This window comes from Chelonia mydas, chromosome 3 (assembly GCF_015237465.2).
Source record: "Chelonia mydas isolate rCheMyd1 chromosome 3, rCheMyd1.pri.v2, whole genome shotgun sequence".
In the NCBI taxonomy this organism is placed as follows: Eukaryota; Metazoa; Chordata; order Testudines; family Cheloniidae; genus Chelonia; species Chelonia mydas.
The window spans coordinates 55,513,051-55,533,096 of record NC_057851.1 but is presented as its reverse complement, the minus strand read 5'-3'; the positions used below and the strand labels follow the sequence as shown (position 1 = coordinate 55,533,096).

The following is a 20,046-nucleotide window of genomic DNA, read 5'->3' as shown; positions in this document are numbered from 1 at the left end:
TGGATGACCCTAGACCACTCTAACCCTTGCACAAAGAATGCTCTGTAGGATGAGGAAACTAATGTAGGGAAATGTGTGTATGGATCTGTGTATTTCTTATGTGATTAAGTAAAGATCAATAAGGGTGTAAGAATTTTGTGCAAAGTATTTTTGTGTTTATGTTACACATGTCATGTGGTCCCTTGGAATGGTAAACAAGAAGGCTCAAACCTTTGGATGGAGTTCTGTGAGAAGGTGTGTATAATGTACTGGAGTTTCTTGGGGGCCAGTGCTGGTCCTGGGGGCCTGTGGGGCTCTATTTCTGTGAAGGGGTAACAGAATGAGGATCAATGCCCAGGAAATGATCCAGAAAGACCAAAGGAGGAAATAATGCTGCAACCTACTGAGATCTAAGGTATTTTCAAGCACACGGGGATTCAGTGTCTGGGGATTCAGCAATCTGGTGAGTGGCCAAGAGGGGGTGCTAGACTTGGTCTGTGACAGAAGGATCTCAAGGATTTCCATTTATGTGTCACAACTAAGTATTACCCCATAATACTTACTTTAAGATACATATCCGAGATTGACACTTTTAATCTAATGTATTAGGTCCTGTATTAAATTTTTTGCATTGCTGGTGCTGTCTGCACCCATTGCTACTAACATTTGAAAGCAATTATGAAGGCCTTTTGAAGGAAATCTGCATAAAGTCAAATAGACTGTACATATATTTTAGAGTGATTGTGGAAAAAATTGTAACATTTTTTCTAAAAATAGAAAAACTGCACCTTTTCAAAAAGAGACTGCTGGCATAAATGTTAGCTTCTTGTATACTATAGTAATGATCAATGTCCATCTACAGTGCAGTACCACTTTACTCTGCCACCAGAGTTGCGGAGTGCAGGAAGATAATTCCACACTCTTCATTTTGGGAAACAAAAAGCTGATTATTATTACAGATCATTTTCCCATTATATGAAGGAAGTGTAATTCAATCAGTGACCATATTGTTAAAACAGCATAATTATTATTCTGTTAACCCAAGTAAAGTAGCCACAAAACAGGCGATAACACAAAAGTAGCAATGAAGATTTTTTAAATTCATCAAACCACTTTTTACCCCAAAGATAGTACAATATCTGACAAAATGGAGGAGGGTCTGGGTTTTTGTTCAGTGGCTCTATATAATATATAAAAAGATTATACCCCCATGTACATTTACCTCCCCTCATAAGAATGTAAATTGCATTAGTGTCAATGGGTTATGTCTGTCTTTGCAGAGAGTTATCCAGCATGTCCCCTTACTTAATCATTTCCAGGCTGGTTGATCCTGCCAGTAGAATACATTTTTCTCAGAGATTAAGCCATGCATGTCTAAGTACACATGGCCTATACAGTGAAACTGGAAATGGCTCATTAAATCAGTTATGGTTCCTTTGGTTGCTCCAACCCTTACTTGGATAACTGTGGTAATTCTAGAGCTACTACATGCCGATGAGCGCTGACCTCCAGGGATGCATACATTTATCAGACCAAAACCAACCCAGGCTCGCCTGGCCACTTTGGTGACTCTAGATAACCTTGGGCCGATCGCACGCCCTCGTGGCCTCTAAGATGTATTCAAATGTCTGCCCTATCAACTTTCGATGGTACTTCCTGTGCCTACCATGGTGCTCGCGGGTAACGGGGAATCAGGGTTTGATTCCGGAGAAGGAGCCTGAGAAACGGATACCACATCCAAGCAAGGCAGCAGGTGCGCAAATTACCCACTCCCGACCTGGGGAGGTAGTGACGAAAAATAACAATACAAGACTCTTTCGAGGCCCTGTAATTGGAATGAGTACACTTTAAATCCTTTAACAAGGATCCATTGGAGGGCAAGTCTGGTGCCAGCAGCTGAGGTAATTCCAGCTCCAATAGCGTATATTAAAGTTGTTGCAGTTAAAAAGCTCGTAGTTGGATCTTGGGATCAAGCTGGCAGTCCGCCGCGAGGCGAGCTACCGCCTGTCCCAGCCCCTGCCTCTCGGCGCTCCCTTGATGCTCTTAACTGAGTGTCCTGGGGGTCCAAAGCGTTTACTTTGAAAAAATTAGTGTGTTCAAAACAGGCTGGTCGAAGAAGACCTAAAGAAGAGCTTTATGTAAGCTCGAAACCTTGTTTCTCACCAACAACACAAGTTGGTCCAACAAAAGATATTACCTCTCCCACCTTGACTTACTAATTCTGTTTAGCATCTGACCATCATGCAATATTGGAGTGTTGTAGCCACGTCAGTTCCAGGATATTAGAGACAGTAAGCCTAAAAGCTTCTCTCACCAACAGAAATTGGTCCAATAAAATATATTACCTCACCCACTTTGTCCATCGTACTATATGCAGTCTGGGCAACTATACACATGCCTTACTGAATCATTTAGCAAGAGGTGTCTAAAAACAAACTGAAGATAAAGAGAGGAAGAACACAGATGGTATTTTGCTTCCACATAATTGCAAGATATTCATTTTATGCAATTCTTATTATGTACTAATCAAACTGGTATGGAAACCAACTACTGTACCATCCATGAGTGTCATATTCCCTTAATAAAAAGGAATATTAAAACATAAGGCATGCAAAATATATCGATACAGGGACAGATTAATTCCCCAGGGCACAAGCTGTGGCTGCACAACATAACACCCACAGAAGTGGCTCTGCTCATGAGGGGATTCACTCTTCAGGAGGTTGAGCAACCATAGTCACCACTTTAGGAGGGCAGCTTTAAAGCTCTGGCCTCAACTGTATAGGAGCACCCATGCCTGTCAAATGGCCTTCAATTTGAGGGCTATCACCCATTTTAGTCCTACAGTTACCAATGTTCTACACAAACTTAGTCTCCCCCCTCACTTTTATAATTTCTCTTTGCATCAGAAATAGGAAGCCTGCCTTAGGCTCACCCCCCTCCCCCCTGCTGACCGGGAGCCATCCGAGGTAAGCCCACGCCCCAATCTCACACCCCCAATTCCTGTCCCAGCCCTGAGCCCCCCCAAGCACAGAGCCCCTTCCTGCACCCCAAACCCCTCATCCCTGACCCCACTCCAGAGCCTGCACCCCCAAGTCCAGAACCCTGACCCCCTCCCGCACCCCAACCCCCTGCCCTAGCCTTGAGCCCCCCCCAAACTGAAGCCCCCTTCTACACCTCAAACCCCTCACCCCTGCATCCCAACCCTCTGCCCCAGTCCTGAGCCCCTCCCACACTGCAAACCCCCCATCTCCAGCTCTGTTGAGTCGCGGTCGTCGACAATTTTCTTCAACTGGGTCGCCAGAAAAAAGGTTTGAAAACCACTGGTATAGAGTACAGGCGCTGTACTTATAGCCACATGCCACAGTGAAAGACTCTGGCAAGCAGGGAGGCAGCGGAGAACTACACTGCTACAAATAGCAGTGGAGACATGGAAGGCACTGCTTGGGGTGTAGAGAGGATGTAGGATATATACTCTGGGTGTTCAGGCATGTAGGGCACTCAGCTCTACTCACCTAAGCCCTTCCTCACCATCTACTCTGCTACTAATACCTTTGCTAGCAGGACGTGCAGTGTCTGTCCTTTACATGCTGCTGGAAGTGTAGGTGTACCTTAGACACTACAGAGAGAGGTACTGGAGATAAAAGTCAGATAGACATACTGCACAGGAGATTTTTTTAGTTTCAGTTTCTATTAAGTAAAGTGTTCTTTTTCTTTTCTTTTTTTTCTTCTTTCAGAGAAATTTGGTCGTGGCGTAGGACTGCCATCTTTTAATTCAAAAAGTAAAACCAGCCTTCTCATACAAGATGACAGAGTTGTATAGCAGGGCAAGTTTAAACAATAACTTGTGCAAGTGCCTCCTGCCAAAGGCTTTGAACAGGAATTCTGGCTATGCTATCTTTGGGCTTAGGGCTATTTTTGGAGAATTTAAAAGCTTCTAGAGCTTCTGTCATTTTAATTCATATACAGGAAATTTATTTGGAATTTTTTTTAATAGTGATTTGAGTTCATCTTCAACTAGTTGTTTTTAATATTAAATCAAAAATTTCTCTACCAATCCAAGCACTGAGTAGCAGTTGTACCTATCTCTTTAGTTAGTTCTAATTAATAGCAACTAGGAGGTTCTTCAAAGACCTATATTTTCTACTTCCCTGGAGTGGGACTTATAAATAACTCCTCCTAACACATCCCCTTCCACCACAGAGGAAACTCATGGATCCAGTTTCCTTGGCTGGATTTCAGCAATCTGTTTAATAGATTGATATGATATATCCACTGCAAATAACCAGTAACAATGCTCTTTCAGGATAGAGCTGGCCGGAAAATGTATATCCCCTTCCATGAAAAAGCTCACATTTCTGGGGAAAAAAATTCATCCCAAACTCGGATGACCTGCCAAAAATCACAAATTTTTTGGTGGGAAGATTTTTCTAGAAAAGTCCCATTTTGGAAGAACCAAAATGAATTGTTTTCACTTCACTGGCTGCCTAGGAATTAGGAGCGTGTCTAACGTTAACTACCTCTCTTCCTCCTTTCCCATGGAATAACATAGCAAGGTCAGAAGGCACCATTGTGATCACCTAGTCTGACTCCTATATAACACAGAACTTCCCCAAAATAATGTATTTTGAAATAGAGCATATCTTTAAAAAAAAAATCTCACCTTGATTTAAAAATTGTCAGTGACTGGGAATCCACCACAACACTCGGTAAACTGTGCCAATGGTTAATTACCTTCACCCTTAAAAATGTACACCTTATTTCCAGTCTGAATTTGTCAAGCTTCAGTTTCTGGATCCTGTTACACTTTTGTCTGCTAGATTGAAGAACTGATTATCAAATATTTGCTCCTCATGCAGATACTTATAGACTGTGATCAAGTCATCCGTAACATTTTCTTTGTTAACCCAAACAGACTGAGGTCCTTGAATCTATGACTATAAGGCATTTTTTTCTAATCATTCTTGCAGTCTTCTCTGAACCTGCTCTCCAATTATCAATATCCTTCCTGAATTGTGGACACCAGAATTGAGACACAGTATTCTGGCAGCAGTTGAACCAATGGCAAATATAGAGGTAAAATAACCTCTACTCCTATATGAGATTCCCTTGTTTATGCATCCAAGTAACCCATTTGCCCTGTTGGCCACAGCATGTCACTGAGAGTTCATGTTCAGATGATTATCCACCATGAACCCCAAATATTCAGAATCACTGCTTCCCTCAGGATAGAATCTACCATTTTTGTAAGTATGGCCTACGTTCTTTGTTCCAGGTATATACATTTACGTTTAGCTGTATTAAAACATATATTGTTTGCTTGCACCTATGGAATGGTGGACTGTATCTTGGCAGACAGTGACTCTGAATAATGACAGGTTTCAGAGTAGCAGCCGTGTTAGTCTGTATTCGCAAAAAGAAAAAGGAGATGAATCAGATGCATCAGATGAAGTGAGCTGTAGCTCACGAAAGCTTATGCTCAAATAAATTGGTTAGTCTCTAAGGTGCCACAAGTACTCCTTTTCTTTTAGCGACTCTGAACAGGATTTAGGGGTCATAATGGACAAGCAACTCAACATGAGTTCCCAGTGTGATGTTGTGGCAAAAAGTGCAATGCATAAAGGATGGTCAAAAATTTTCCAAAGGAACAGTTCTCCCCAAGAAAATGGTGATTGATGGAATTGAATCTTTCTGCGAGAACGCATGGATTCTGACTAAACTTTCAGGGACAACATGGTTCCTTGGGCTTCCCAGCTAGCCAACTCCCTTGATTTTGTTATTTTATTTTTATTTTATATTTTTATTACTTTTATATTTTTTTACATTATACCGACTAATATAGGAAATTACCAATTACAAAGAAATCACTAAACCAAATACCTGCTATCAATTAGAATAACAATTACAAATGATCAGTTAGAATACCATTTGAGCAAACCAACCACCAATTACCAGACAAGTTAGGGCACCAATTACAAAACAATTATCAACTAGACTACCAAGTACCAATTAGAATATCACTTACCAATTAGAACACCAATTAGCAATTTATAAAATATAAAAATAAAAATATATTTTAATTTATAATATAAAAGTTTAAACATTTGAACTATGTCATTTCAGAATAGATTTGTAATGTTTTGAATATATATTATAGTTGATAAAACATTTTCATTTTGACTAATAAGGAATATCATTTCAATATATTTTAAAAAAAAATTCAGAATTTCATTCTGTAGGAAAGGTTTACTTCTCATTCCGATTTGGATTAAAATAATCATGATTCCAGAATTTCCCATGGAATGGGAATTCCATGTTTCAGCCAGCTCTAGAATAAATGGGGATAGTGAATAGGAATAAGGTGATGGTTTTACCTCTGTATATGGAATTGGTGAAACCAATACTGGAATACTATGTACAAGTCTAGTCTCCACATTTTTAAAAGGATATTGAAAAATATGAAACAGTGCAGAAAAGAGCCACAGAAATTTCTTGAGTGCTTGAGAATATGCCTTACAGTGAGAGATTTCAAGAAGTCTATCAAAAAGAAGATCGAGAGGTGACTGAATTACAGTGAACTTTCATGGAGATAATATATTGGACACAAAAAGGCTCTTTAATATAGTGAAGAAAGACATAACAGGAACCAATGGCTGGAAGCTGAAGCCAGCCAAATTTAAATTAGAAATAAGGCAAAACCTTTTAACCCAGAGTGAGTTTAGCATTGGAACACTATCAAGGGAAATGGTGGATTCTCCATCTCTTGAGGTCTTTAAGCCAACACTGGAAGATACGCTTTAAACAAACACAAGTTATTAGGCTCAATACAGAGCTAACTGGGTTAAATTTAATGGGCTGTTGATATACAGGAAATCAGATTAGATGATCAAATGGTCCCTTCTGGCCTTAAACCTTCTGAATTATCTCCTACACAAGAATTAGTCACATAAGGGTTTTGCTAGATGGAATTTCCTTGGAATAATTTTTTGAAGATGTGGAGAGTTACCTGTTCACGGAATGAACAGGGGAGGTTCTGCCATCCCTATCTCTCCCAAAGAAGTAGATCTTTGGGGATCTGCTCAGGTCAGGGACCTATGATGTTTTCATGCTCTCTTTCCACTTTTAAAAATGCCTCTTTTCATTATTGTTCTCAGTCAGGTCTTCTCTTAAGTACCAGAGGTTTATATTCTCTTCATATAGCCTTTTATTATTTTTCTATGATTCTTTGCCTGACAGGTTCTGAGTCACATCTTTCCACTTATGTTGGCTTGCTAGGATTAAGCCTGACTCCGTCATACTCTTAAGCACCAACATGAAGCAAATTTTTGTTTTACCGTACCATTATAGTTCATTATATTCTGTTTTTACATTAATCCATATACATTGTTCTACTCTGCAGCCTCTGAGGTCTGTAAGATTAAAGGAAAGTGAAGTGGCCCTGGCTCCTTGACAATAGGACAGCTATCAAAGTATCCTATGGTTGTTTGCCATGGACCTTCCCCAGGGAATCCCCTTGTTGCACTGTCCAGCTGCAGACCTCAGACCTGGCAATTCTGTTCCCTCTGAGTCTGAAATGAATATTTTTCTCTTGAAAGGGCAACCTTGAGGTTCCTTCTCTCCAGTGGTGGCATTTGTCCCATGGTGCAAAGCTCTATCCTGGGACCCCTGCCAATGTTACTGCCCCCCATGCAGGGCAGTGTTTGTGTCCCTGAGTTGTCACGCTGGGCACAGTTTGCATTTCACTTTGTCATCACAAGAACAAGTAACTGAGTCACCAAGTCAGGTGGTACCCTCGCTGCCTTGGGGTGCCCTCCGATTGCATGGATTGCAGGGCTTCTCTCCCCTTCGGCAGGCTATTGCTCTCAGGCATAAGAGAGAAAGGTCATCTCTTCATCAGTTCATCACCCTTTGCTTCTTCCTTTCACATCCTGTTGTCCTCCAAACTATTCTGTTCTCCTGCAGAATCCTGACATTTATGGCAGAAATTAAGAGGTGGTTCTAACTGCAGCTCCTGACTACAGGCCAGGATATTAGCCCCTTCCTGTCCCACAAAGTGTAAAGTTTATACAACCCATTACAGAGCCCTGTGTATTAATTCACAGATCAGAGGGATGGGTCAGAGGTTTGAGTGCTAGCTTGGAACCTTGGAGACCTGCGTTTAATTCCCTGCTCTGAAATAGATTCCCTGTGCAACCTTGGTCAAGTATGTAAAATGGGTATCTCATAGGGGGTTTGTTGTGAGGAAAGAAAGATTGTGGGGATCTTAGATACTATACTAGTGGGGATCATATCAGCACCTAAGATATCTAGGGGGAAACCCTGCCCCCATTAAAATCAATGTGAGTTTTTCACCCCTAATGTTTATAAAGAAGGGGAATAAGACAGAATGATATGTTATTGTCATTCTTCAAGTTCCTCCTAACAATTTGTCCAGAAATAATCCCACTGTTTGGAAGAGTAAATTATTCTTCAAGTAGGTAAATGAAACTCTTGTACCCAAGATCCTCACACCTTTCTTTGCATATGCTATCCCCTCACATCTAACACATTTCACAAGGTCCATGAAAGTACACCATCTCAATGATAAAACAATTTTGATATTTTTATATTATCAGAGTAAGAACTGTGCTATGGCAACTTCATTTTAATTTCTCAAATAACCCACAGGTTTCAGAGTAGCAGCCGTGTTAGTCTGTATCCACAAAAAGAAAAGGAGTACTTGTGGCACCTTAGAGACTAACAAATTTATTTGGGCATGAGCTTTCGTGAGCTACAGCTCACTTCATCGGATGCATGTAGTGGAAAATACAGTGGGGAGATTTTATATACACAGAGAACATGAAACAATAGGTGTTACCATACAGACTAATCCCCTAATGTCCCTACTCTACTTGCACTACATTGATGGCATCTTCATCATCTGGATCCATGGAAAAGAAGCCCTTGAGGAATTCCACCATGATTTCAACAATTTCCATCCTACCATCAACCTCAGCCTGGACCAGTCCACACAATAGATCCACTTCCTGGACACTACGGTGCTAATAAGCAATGGTCACATACACTCCACCCTATACCAGAAACCTACTGACCGCTATGCTTACCTACATGCCTCCAGCTTTCATCCAGACCACACCACACGATACATTGTCTGCAGCAAAGCTCTACGATACTACCCCTCAGACAGAGACAAACACCTACAAGATCTCTATCAAGCATTCTTACAACTACAATACCCAACTGCTGAAGTGAAGAAACAAATTGAGAGAGCCAGAAGAGTACCCAAAAGTCACCTACTACAGGACAGGCCCAACAAAGAAAATAACAGAACACCACTAGCCATCACCTTCAGGCCCCAACTAAAACCTCTCCAAAGCATCATCAAGGATCTACAACCTATCCTGAAGGACGACCCATCACTCTCACAGATCTTGGGAGACAGGCCAGTCCTTGCTTACAGAGAGCTCCCCACCCTGAAGCAAATACTCACCAGCAACCACACACCACACAACAAAAACAAGAACCCAGGAACCTATCCTTGCAACAAAGCCTGTTGCCAACTATGTCCACATATCTATTCAGGGGACACCATCATGGGGCCTAATCACACAAGCCCACACTATCAGAGGCTCATTCACCTGCACATCTACCAATGTGATATATGCCATCATGTGCCAGCAATGCCCCTCTGCCATGTACCTTGGCCAAACTGGACAGTCTCTATGTAAAAGAATAAATGGACACAAATCAGACGTCAAGAATTATAACATTCAAAAACCAGTCGGAGAACACTTCAATCTCTTTGGTCACTCGACTACAGATCTAAAAGTGGCTATTCTTCAACAAAAAAACTTCCAAAACAGACTCCAACGAGAGACTGCTGAATTGGAATTAATTTGCAAACTAGATACAATTAATTTAGGCTTGAATAAAGACTGGGAGTGGATGGGTCATTACACAAAGTAAAACTATTTCCCCATGTTTATTTCCCCCCCCCCCACCCCCCGCCACACTGTTCCTCACAAGATCTTGTCAACTGCTGGAAATGGCCCACCTTGATTATCATTACAGAAGGTTTCACCCCCCCCCCCCCCCCCCGGCTCTCCTGCCGGTAATAGCTCACCTTACCTGATCACTCTTGTCACAGTGTGTATGGTAACACCCATTGTTTCATGTTCTTTGTGTATACAAAACCTCCCCACTGTATTTTCCACTACATGCATCCGATGAAGTGAGCTGTAGCTCACAAAAGCTTATGCTCAAATAAATTTGTTAGTCGCTAAGGTGCCACAGGTACTCCTTTTCTTTTTGTGAATACAGACTAACACCGCTGCTTCTCTGAAACTTGTCATATTCCAGTTTGAATTTTTCTATTTTCAGCTTCCATCCCCAATGCTGCCCTTTATGCCACATAGATGGAATGACTCAGGGAGCTTCAGCTGGCTGTGAAGCAATTCCCGATCCCTGCCCCCAGCAGAGCAGACAGAAGCAGGGCCAGAATTTATCCTGTAAATATAAAAATGTTTCAAATGGACCTTTGCTTTGTAAGTAAATGAACTACTTTGAGAAACCTCCGTTTTTAATACGGTCTGATCATGGCACTCTAGTACTTTTTTCCTTTCAAGTCCCAAGATTTTACATGCTTAAGTAAAAGTCAAATAAACTGGTAGAGCAGATCAGCTGGCCGTGAATTTTATTTCTATGCAATGGGGGTACAATATGAAAAACATCTATTTATGTAACAGACAGAAAAAGCCCAAAGTGCAGACCAAGATCAACCCAGCTCTGTGACCAATGGACAAAGCACTTTTCCTCCCCCCAGAAAACACTTCCACCTACAATATCAAAGAGGTTTTCTAACAGCATTTCCCATAATGCCCTAATCCCCAGCGAAAATGACAGGGCCTCCAGGCCTCAGCAGCGCTGCGGTACTTACTTCTGAACACCCATGAGAGGTCCACATATAGAGTAACTCCCTGGTTACCACCAATTAGGTTGGGCTTCTGCACCTCGTCACAGTCCCAAATTTTACTCTGCATGTAACCCTATATCCACCTCCCTATCTCAATTTGCCAGCATCCACCCTTTCTTCATTTAAATCCCTCCTGAACACCTACTTCCATACAAAGGTCCACACACACACACACACACACATCTTGACACCATCACCATGAAATTATAAAAAACAAAGAACAAAGAGTTATTTTCATTCCTTGTCTCCAGTAAGTTTGGCTAATCATTGAACTTAACACTATAAGATCGCCAGGCCAGCAGCTGTGATCCCAGTTCATCTCAGGGTCAGTGCTGCGCTGAGCAAAATGCGTAATGCTATTTCAAAAGTACCTTAATGATTTAGAACTATGGCTGTGCTGAATATTCATGCTGATTCACAAACACTGATTTTTCAAAACCCTAGTTCTAGTTAATAAAATCCAGTTGAAAGAGCTTTACTATTTGACAAAACTGAGGTTTGGATTCAAAGTTCATTGTTCTTGTGGATTTCAACCCATGCTCGAGAAATTTCAGTGACAATAGACTTGAAGTTATCAAAAGCAAGAAAGAGACTCCTCACAAATAGCTTTCTCCTTCCCCAATCTTTGAGGAGGAAGGAGTTACTTAGGAATTCACTGTGGAAGTAGAGAGGGTTCACTGTTGGAGTAGTGTGGAGGATGAGTGGGAATGGTTTTCAAGGAGTTCGTCTCAGATGTTTGAATTCAGCAAACTGAAACTTGCAAGCAATCTTGGGACCCCAGAAGAGTTCTCTGGGCTGTTGATGTAATTTTTAAATAAATATTGGAAAATTGGGGAAGTTCCAGAAGACTGGAAGAACGCTGGTATTGTGGAAATATTTTAAAAGAATAAACAGGATGACACAGGTAATTATAGGCCTCTTAGCCTGATATGGATCCCAGGAAAAATGATGGGGCAGCTGATTTAGAACTCAATTAATGCATTATGAATGTATACAACAATAACTAATGACAGTCAACATGGTTTCATGGAAACTAAGCCCTGCCAAATAAACTTGATTTTACTCTTTGATGAGATTATCTTTATCAACCAAACTTGTAAACTGTTTTGATGTTTTTAAAAGTTCGCACCAGTTTATAAAATTCAAGTCAGGGTCACTGCTCTATTTAACACACCGCACTTTTATATATAATATATAAAATGAAAACAAGAATGTATTTATTATCAAAGAACAGAGAGTCAGGCGATAGTAAGAATATTGGAAACAAATTGTTGCACATAAAACAAAATCATAACATGCTTTCCAGAGCCTAAACTTAACTCACAAAGTATTCCTCTATCTCCTACAAGATAGCTTACCCCAAGTCCTTTCCCGAGGATTTTCAACCAGGTGGGCTGAAATCCTCCCCTTCATAAGATCAAGCCTGCTGGCAAGCTTGTCCTCACAGACTGAAGAAAAACTGGTGATTAATCTGTGCCCCAAATATAGTTCCAAAAGTTCATAGTCTTACTCGTAAACAGGATAACCCCTACTGTTTTTGTTTTTTCCTGCAGTCCTCACAATCTATTTATTAGCACTTTGCTCAGACTGTAAATGGGCATCCACTGTGAACCATACAATATTCAATTTGCACATGACCAGCCACAGAGATAGATAAGTGTCTCTCCTCCCCCAACAGGAGTATGTGTATCACCTTTTGGTGACCTGCCTTAACTCTCAGACCTAAAGAACATATTGAGAGAAGAGTTCGTTTTCTTCCACAATATTTTTTTATTATACATAACTCTTCACATATTTTCTGCACCTACATCTTGCAATTATTACAACTACTGGCATGACACAGGTGTTCACTAGAGAGACCTTGCATGACATACTTTTGTGGACTAGTATGTAGATACCAGACCTAGGGGATCGCTGTAACACTTAGGTATTCCTGTATCCTCTGCCAATTGACATCAAGAGTCCTTGGGTCACAGAGTTACAAAACAAACCAAAGCAGCAGCATTTCTCCTTCCCTCTTCCCCAACCACATCCCAACATTCAGCCTACCCAATATGGATTAAAACTTGCCATGCTTTCCCCCAAAAAGAAATCTCACCCCCACCTGTCTCGCACCTCCTCCAGTGTATTGTCCAAGAGATAATTTTAAAGTTGCTTCTAAGATGTTTCTTATAAATCTGGTCCTGGAATCATCTTTTCTTTTTCTGAATTAGTTATATTTGTATTCATATATTCATGCCTTTTAGGACGAAATGCTATCTGAACTAAAACATACCATACATGTAGAACAGCTGAGCTAGAAAAAGGATAGCTAAGCCACATAAGGATAAGAGGCATGAGTTTCTACAATGAGCAAACTGCACATATTGATGTAAACGGTTACACAAAAAGGATTTAAAAATACTAAATCAGAATTCTTCACTCACTTATAAGGGTAGTAGAAATTTACACCTACTCTACACTCATTTTGCCTAAGTGAATATGCAAATGAATATTTTCCACTACCTTGCATATTGTATGTATAGTTATTTACATCTGTAAAGTGGGCGTGAAATTATTAACAATCAGAATGATAGCATTAAGAATGAGGAGTACTTGTGGCACCTTAGAGACTAACAAATTTATTTGAGCATAAGCTTTTGTGGGCTAAAGCCCACTTCATCTGATGCAATGTTGTAATCCACTTTCTACTGACTTGCACAATCATAAGCAAGATGAAGGCAGAGGAGAATCAGGCCCATTGTTATCTTTTATTAACAGTCATGAGAGCACAGAGATAATACTTGTACCACCAAGAGTACATATTTTCCCAAGAATGTCCATTCCCTTCCCCACATAGGGACAATACATGTTTAAAGAATAGCAATTAATTGCTTTCAAGATTCTGATGCAGGCAACATGTCATGATAATCAAACAACACGATGTTCTGTCTTGCTTTGTCATCAGAAAGTTAACATTATTGTTATATGCACCAAAATGGGGATAAGAAAGGTGATTAACAAATTAAAGGGCCATGTAACTAGGCTGCTGCCTCCTTAGTGATCCCTCTTGGCTAGAGCTCACGCTGCAGCACCCTGCCTCTGTTTCCCACTCTTTAGGGCCCTTTACACAGACTCCACACACATTTTCTGTGGTCATAATACTCCTTTTCTTAGGAGGTTTATTCACAGAAAATAAACTCAAAATAAAACTCGAAATCCCACAAGTCCAACAAATAAATGTTTCTTTTCCTTGTCCCATGCCTCTCTGTCTGGAGAGCTTTTAAGTCCCTTCTGTTTGTCCCCTGGCTTGCTCAGGGCCTCTGAGTTTATGAATTTAAGCCAGAACTTTGCTAGATACTAAAATTCACGGACTGAATAGAGACACTGGATTTATGGCTTATTATAACAATCTATAACCCACTAAGCCCCTCCCCCCAGATTTTTGTTATCCTTTTCCCACTATGACTGGAGAATGGTTAAATAGGCCACTTCATCTTGAATGGTCTCTTGAAATGTGTGTTAACTACTTATGCTAAACAATCTGTTCCACCTTGTATTTATCTCTGAGTATATATCCCAGACCAGAAGAGCTCTGTGTAAGCTTGTCTCTCTCAACCACAGAAGTTGGTCTAATAAAAGATATTGGCCTGATCTACACTCAGAATTTACATCAGTGTAGCTACATCTCTCAGGGTTATGAAAAATACTCACCCCTGGGAGATGCAGCTATAGTGACCTAACCCCTGGTGTAGACAGCGCTAGATCAGTGGAAGAATTCTTCCATCATCTTTACACTACAAAATTAAGTCAACCTAAGTTATGTCGACGTACAGCCGCTGCAGTAATTAATTACTTTTCCATATCTACACTACACTCTTCTTATTGGCGGTGTCCATCCTCACTAGCAGTGCTTTCACTGATGCAGAAAGCAGTGCACTGTGGGTAGCTATCCCCTTGTGCAACTCGCCACCATCTGGCAGAGGGTGTTTTGGAAAGGGTTTGCAAAACCTCATGGGGGCAAAAGAGTTGGGCAGGGGTGACTCGGAACATGGTTTCAACATCCCATTATGCAGTTTTCTCCATCCCATAATATTATCTGCATTGCCTACAAGAGTACACACTCAGTGCCATACCACATTTCCCAGAGTTTTCCAGCTGATGATTATGTATTTACATATCACCAGTTAAATGTTCTTTTCTAGTCTTCTCCTGGCATGTCCCAGGAAAGTTTTTTTTGGTCAGGTGAAGGACTTATTTGAATGGGGTAAAAGTTTATTGCTAACCCTTGATAGAAGAGCTCCTTTAATAACACATTACTTTAGAAAACAAGGCAATGTACAGTTTACAACCAATGGTAAGACAGAATGTATGGACTTTAATGTGGCTCAGCTGTCTCTTCTTCAGGCTAAACTGACACTACCAACCACAGCTCTAGTTCTCGCATAAATCATTGCTTCTGATGAGCAAAACACAGCATCACAGAAGACAAGTGGGGAATTATTTTTGGTTTGGATATAAGTATTCATTCAATGTAAATGCCGCTGTACTGAAGGACAACACAAGCCAGAGCTTCCCCTACTACATTTTAGTTAAATGTGCAGTGAAGAGAAAGTTACTCATCTTGTGCAGTAACACCAGTTCTTCGAGATGTGTCCCCCTCTAGGTCCTCAACTTAGGTGCGTTTGAATCCCTGCACTGCCAATCAGAGAACTTTGGTAGCAATGTCTGTTTGGCCTGCTCATGCACTGTCCCAGGCTCGTGCTCTGCCCTGAGGCTAACCAGCACGTGTGGGTGAACCCATCCCCCCTCCGTTCCTTTTCTACCACAGAGTCCCTGACTGTGTAGAGAGGAGGAGGGTGGGTTGTGGAGCACCCATAGGGACACCCATCTCGAAGAACCATCGTTACTGCACAAGGTGAGTAACTTCCTCTTCTTCTTCTTTGAATAGTGTACCTGGGGGCAGGAAGGGGCGGTGCAGGGGTGGGGGCTTGAGGGAAGAGGTGGAGTGAGGGCAGCGCCGGGGGCTGAGCACATCCAGGGAAGATTGGAAGCCGGTGCCTGTGACAAGAGCAGAAACCTCACAGATATTGTTGTACAGTTTCTATGGTTCCTGGACGGAGGTGGTGATCTACTTCTTGTCATAATAAACTGTCGTGAGCAGAGTTCCAGAAGAGGGAAGGGGAATGGTGTTGGGGGCGGAGGGAGTTGAAGTGGATAGAGTAGCCATTGTGGATGATTTCCAGAACCCATCAGTCAGATGTTATTCATTCCCGGTTGTTGGGGCACGAAGCAAGGTGGTACCCAAATGGGCATGACGGGTTGGTCAGCTGCAGTTGGTGTTGAGGGCAGTGGTTTGTCAGCACCCTGACCAAGATGTCAAAACTCATGTTTTGATGGTTGTGACAAGGAAGACTGGGGGCCTTATGGCTTCCGTTTGGAAAATCTGGATTTCTTCCTGAGAGGCTCATAATAGCACTGATTTGGAAAATGCAGAGTGTGGGATTTATGTTGAGGTTGTGGACTAAATTTTCTCTTTTTGTCTAGGTGTATAAATCCCTAATGATGAGAGAGTGGCCCCGGAGTCTTTAAGCATATGGAGAGACTAGTCAGTCTTCATGGTGAACAATTTGGTGCCTTAGAAGGGAAGGTTCTCTACTGTAGTCTGCACTTCCTTAGGGAAGCCAGAGGTGCAACCAGAACATTCGCCACATAAGCACCACTGTAGAGATGGACTGGGCTGCTGTGTTGGCTGGATTAAGCGATGACTGGAGTGCTGTCTTGGCCACCAGCTGTCCCTCCCTAACAATAGCTCAAAACTGTTCACAGTACAACTCTGGGAGCTGATCAATAAAAGTGTTAAACTTGGTGTAATTGATGTAGTCATATTTTGCTGTCAGAGCTTAATAGTTTGCATCTCTGAACTGCAGAGTGGCAGAGGAATAGATTCTCCTGAATAAACTGAGGCACTTCCAATCCTTATCATAGCAAGTGAGGTCCACCTCCTGTTGGCCATCGCTGTATCCCTAACTGGGATGTAATATTTCTTAACGTCTCAATTGCAGGTAGGTGTGACTGATGCCGGGTTTCCATATAAGCTTGGTTGGGTCCAGAAGAGCCTCGTTGGGGAGGGCTATTCTGGAGGAAGACGAGTGCAAGATGTCCAAGAGTTTACGATGTGTGTCTTTTAACTCCTCAAGGGGTACCCGCAGCATGTTTGCCACTTTTTTAGCTAGATCTTGAAACAGCCTGAAGTCATCGGCTAGGGATGGCGAAGAGGGCATCACTGTCTCCTCTAGGGAGGAGGAAGAGATATTGGTCTGTGGTGTAACTTGGTCCTAGAATCTGCCCTCGTGTTTCTCCATGATCTCCTCTGGAGGTTCAGAGGCTCTGAATGCCGTGGCTGAGGGAGAGTGCCTCAAGGACTCATGGTGGGTCATGCTGGATGCTTGGGAGGCATGGAGTCTGTACGCTGCCCAGGGATCCCAGTAGGGTCACTGGGGTAGTGGAAGAAGTCCTAAGGGTGGCAGCCATAGTTGGCCATACCACAGTGGTTGAGGAGCAGGCGGAAGGTATGACTGAGGGGGCCCAGGTTGATAGCGGACATTATAAGGAGCATGAAAGAAGTGGTGAGAAATGACCTCCTCCTGCTCGCTACCTGATTCACCACTGGAGAATGGAGGTGCATGACATGGTGCTTGTCATAAATATAAAGGGAAGGGTAAACCCTTTTAAAATCCCTCCTGGCCAGAGAAAAAATCCTCTTACCCGTAAAGGGTTAAGAAGCTAAAGGTAACCTCGCTGGCACCTGACCAAAATGACCAATGAGGAGACAAGATACTTTCAAAAGCTGGGAGGAGGGAGAGAAACAAAGGGCCTGTGTCTGTCTGCTTTTGCCGGGGATAGAACAGGAATGGAGTCTTAGAACTTTTAGTAAGTAATCTAGCTAGGTATGTGTTAGATTATGATTTCTTTAAATGGCTGAGAAAAGAACTATGCTGAATAGAATGACTATTCCTGTCTGTGTGTCTTTTTGTAACTTAAGGTTTTGCCTAGAGGGATTCTCTATGTTTTGAATCTAATTACCCTGTAAGGTATCTACCATCCTGATTTTACAGAGGTGATTCCTTCACTTCTATTAAAAGTCTTCTTGTAAGAAAACCGAATGCTTTTTCATTGTTCTCAGATCCAAGGGTTTGGTCTGTGGTCACCTACGCAAATTGGTGAGGATTTTTACCAAACCTTCCCCAGGAAGTGGGGTGCAAGGGTTGGGAGGATTTGGGGGGGAAAGACGTGTCCAAACTATGTTTCCCAGTAAACCCAGTTAAAGTTTGGTGGTGGCAGTGGAAATTCCAAGGGCAAAGGGTAAAATTAATTTGTACCTTGGGGAAGTTTTAACCTAAGCTGGTAAAAATAAGCTTAGGAGGTTTTCATGCAGGTCCCCACATCTGTACCCTGGAGTTCAGAGTGGGGAAGGAACCTTGACAGTGCTGGTGAAGATTCACATGTCCGAAGTAAACTCAGTATTGGATCCCCAATACCGAGAAAGAGAGACTTTGGTATGTCAGATACCATGAGATATCTAGAGTGTCTGAATTCCTACAGTGCCGACCTAACCAGTACTGATGGTGGTTGTTTATGGGCCAGCAGTATGGAAGGGATCTTGGCCATCCCAAGCACTCCAAGGTTGGATGGCTCGCTGTTGACAGTGCAGATGGAACTGCTTGTACCGGCAGCATCTTTTTAGAGGTGGTATAATCTCTGTCCTTGCCTTTATTAGTCATTAATGTTGCCTCTGTGCCTTTGACCATCAGGTCTTTAGGTGCATTAATGGTACGTGCTGCTTCAGACCCTCATGAGCTCCGAGTACTGTGTTTGGACTGTCTCAGTACTGATGATACCGAATGTGTTGGTGATATTTTTCGGCTAGCTCGGGGCTCACTGTGGGGAATCACAGCTCTGTTTTTTGAAGCCTTATGTGAGTGGTCTGCTGCTGTTTTTTTTTTTTTTTTTAAACCCAAGTCCTTAGATGTTGAGGGTTGTGGGAAAGATTTGTGCTGTCTGGATGACTCCTGGTGCAGGTCCAGGGAAGGCTGAAGAGCTGCCTTCATGAAGAGGAGTTTTTGTCTCAGTTCCCTGTCCTTCCAAGATCTGGGCTTGAATTGTTGGCAAAGACCACACTTATGGGGAATGCGGCTTTCCCGGAGGCAGTGGATACAGCGGGAATGCTCATCTGCTACAGGGACGGCTTCCTTGCATGAGAGGCACTTTTTAAAGTCCGGTGAACCAGACATACACCATGCTGGGACAATCCCAGGCAAAGGGAAAAATAAAAAGTTTGGGGGGTTTGTGAGGGGGGGAAAGAATATAAAGAAAGCTCTACAACTAAGGGCTTGTCTATACTGGCAATTAATAGAGCTGCAACTGTCTCACTCAGGGGTGTGAAAAAACACCCCCCTGGGTGCAGCAAGTTGCAGCGTTGTAAAGTGCCAGTGTAAACAGTGCCCTAGTGCTGGAAACCATGCTCCCAACGCTGCGAGCTATCCCCCTCATTAGGGTGGTTCTTTTAGAGCACAGGGAGAGCTCTTTCAGCGCTGCCCCATGACCACACAAGACACATTAAAGCACTGCCCCAGCAGCGCTTTAGCATTGCCAGTGTAGACTAGCCCTAAGAGAAAAGGATTAACTAACTACTGACGTGCTAAGAGAGAGAGAACGATCCGATGAACAGACTGCTAATAGCTCCATCTCTAGCCAAAGGTGGCTGAGAAGGAACTGAGGAGGGTTTGCCTGCGCATGGTGGTTAGCCTCATGGAAGTCTACGAGGAGGGGACAGCGCATGTGTGGGCCGAACAGACACTGCTACCAAAGTTCTCTGATCGGCAGTGCAAGGGCGCAAACGCACCTGCAGTGGAGCACCCATGGGGACACTACTCGAAGAAGAATCCTTTGGCTACTGCTGGACCATTCTCTTATACCACAGTGTTTAAATGAGATTTCACTAAAGTCAACAGAACCATAGTTAATGCCCGGTGAGAAAGGGCTGCTGCTAGGACACAGCAGATACATTTGACAGATGAAAGTAGGTAGAGGGTCCACTATATTTCTATGTCATT

At 42.4% G+C, this 20,046-nt stretch overlaps 1 protein-coding gene and 1 long non-coding RNA gene across 2 annotated transcripts in view; both read right to left on the bottom strand.

Moving 5' to 3' along the window:
- The window catches only part of KCNQ5 (potassium voltage-gated channel subfamily Q member 5), a 533,682-nt gene that overhangs the window by 374,271 nt on the left and 139,365 nt on the right, over positions 1–20,046 (bottom strand). The gene's annotated exons all lie outside the window — the stretch shown is intronic.
- LOC122464975 lies at positions 1,306–18,426 on the bottom strand. The gene is made up of 3 exons (XR_006289447.1): positions 18,417–18,426; positions 5,447–5,451; positions 1,306–2,122 (listed from the first exon to the last, which is right to left on the bottom strand). It is a non-coding gene; the product is annotated as an uncharacterized LOC122464975 (long non-coding RNA).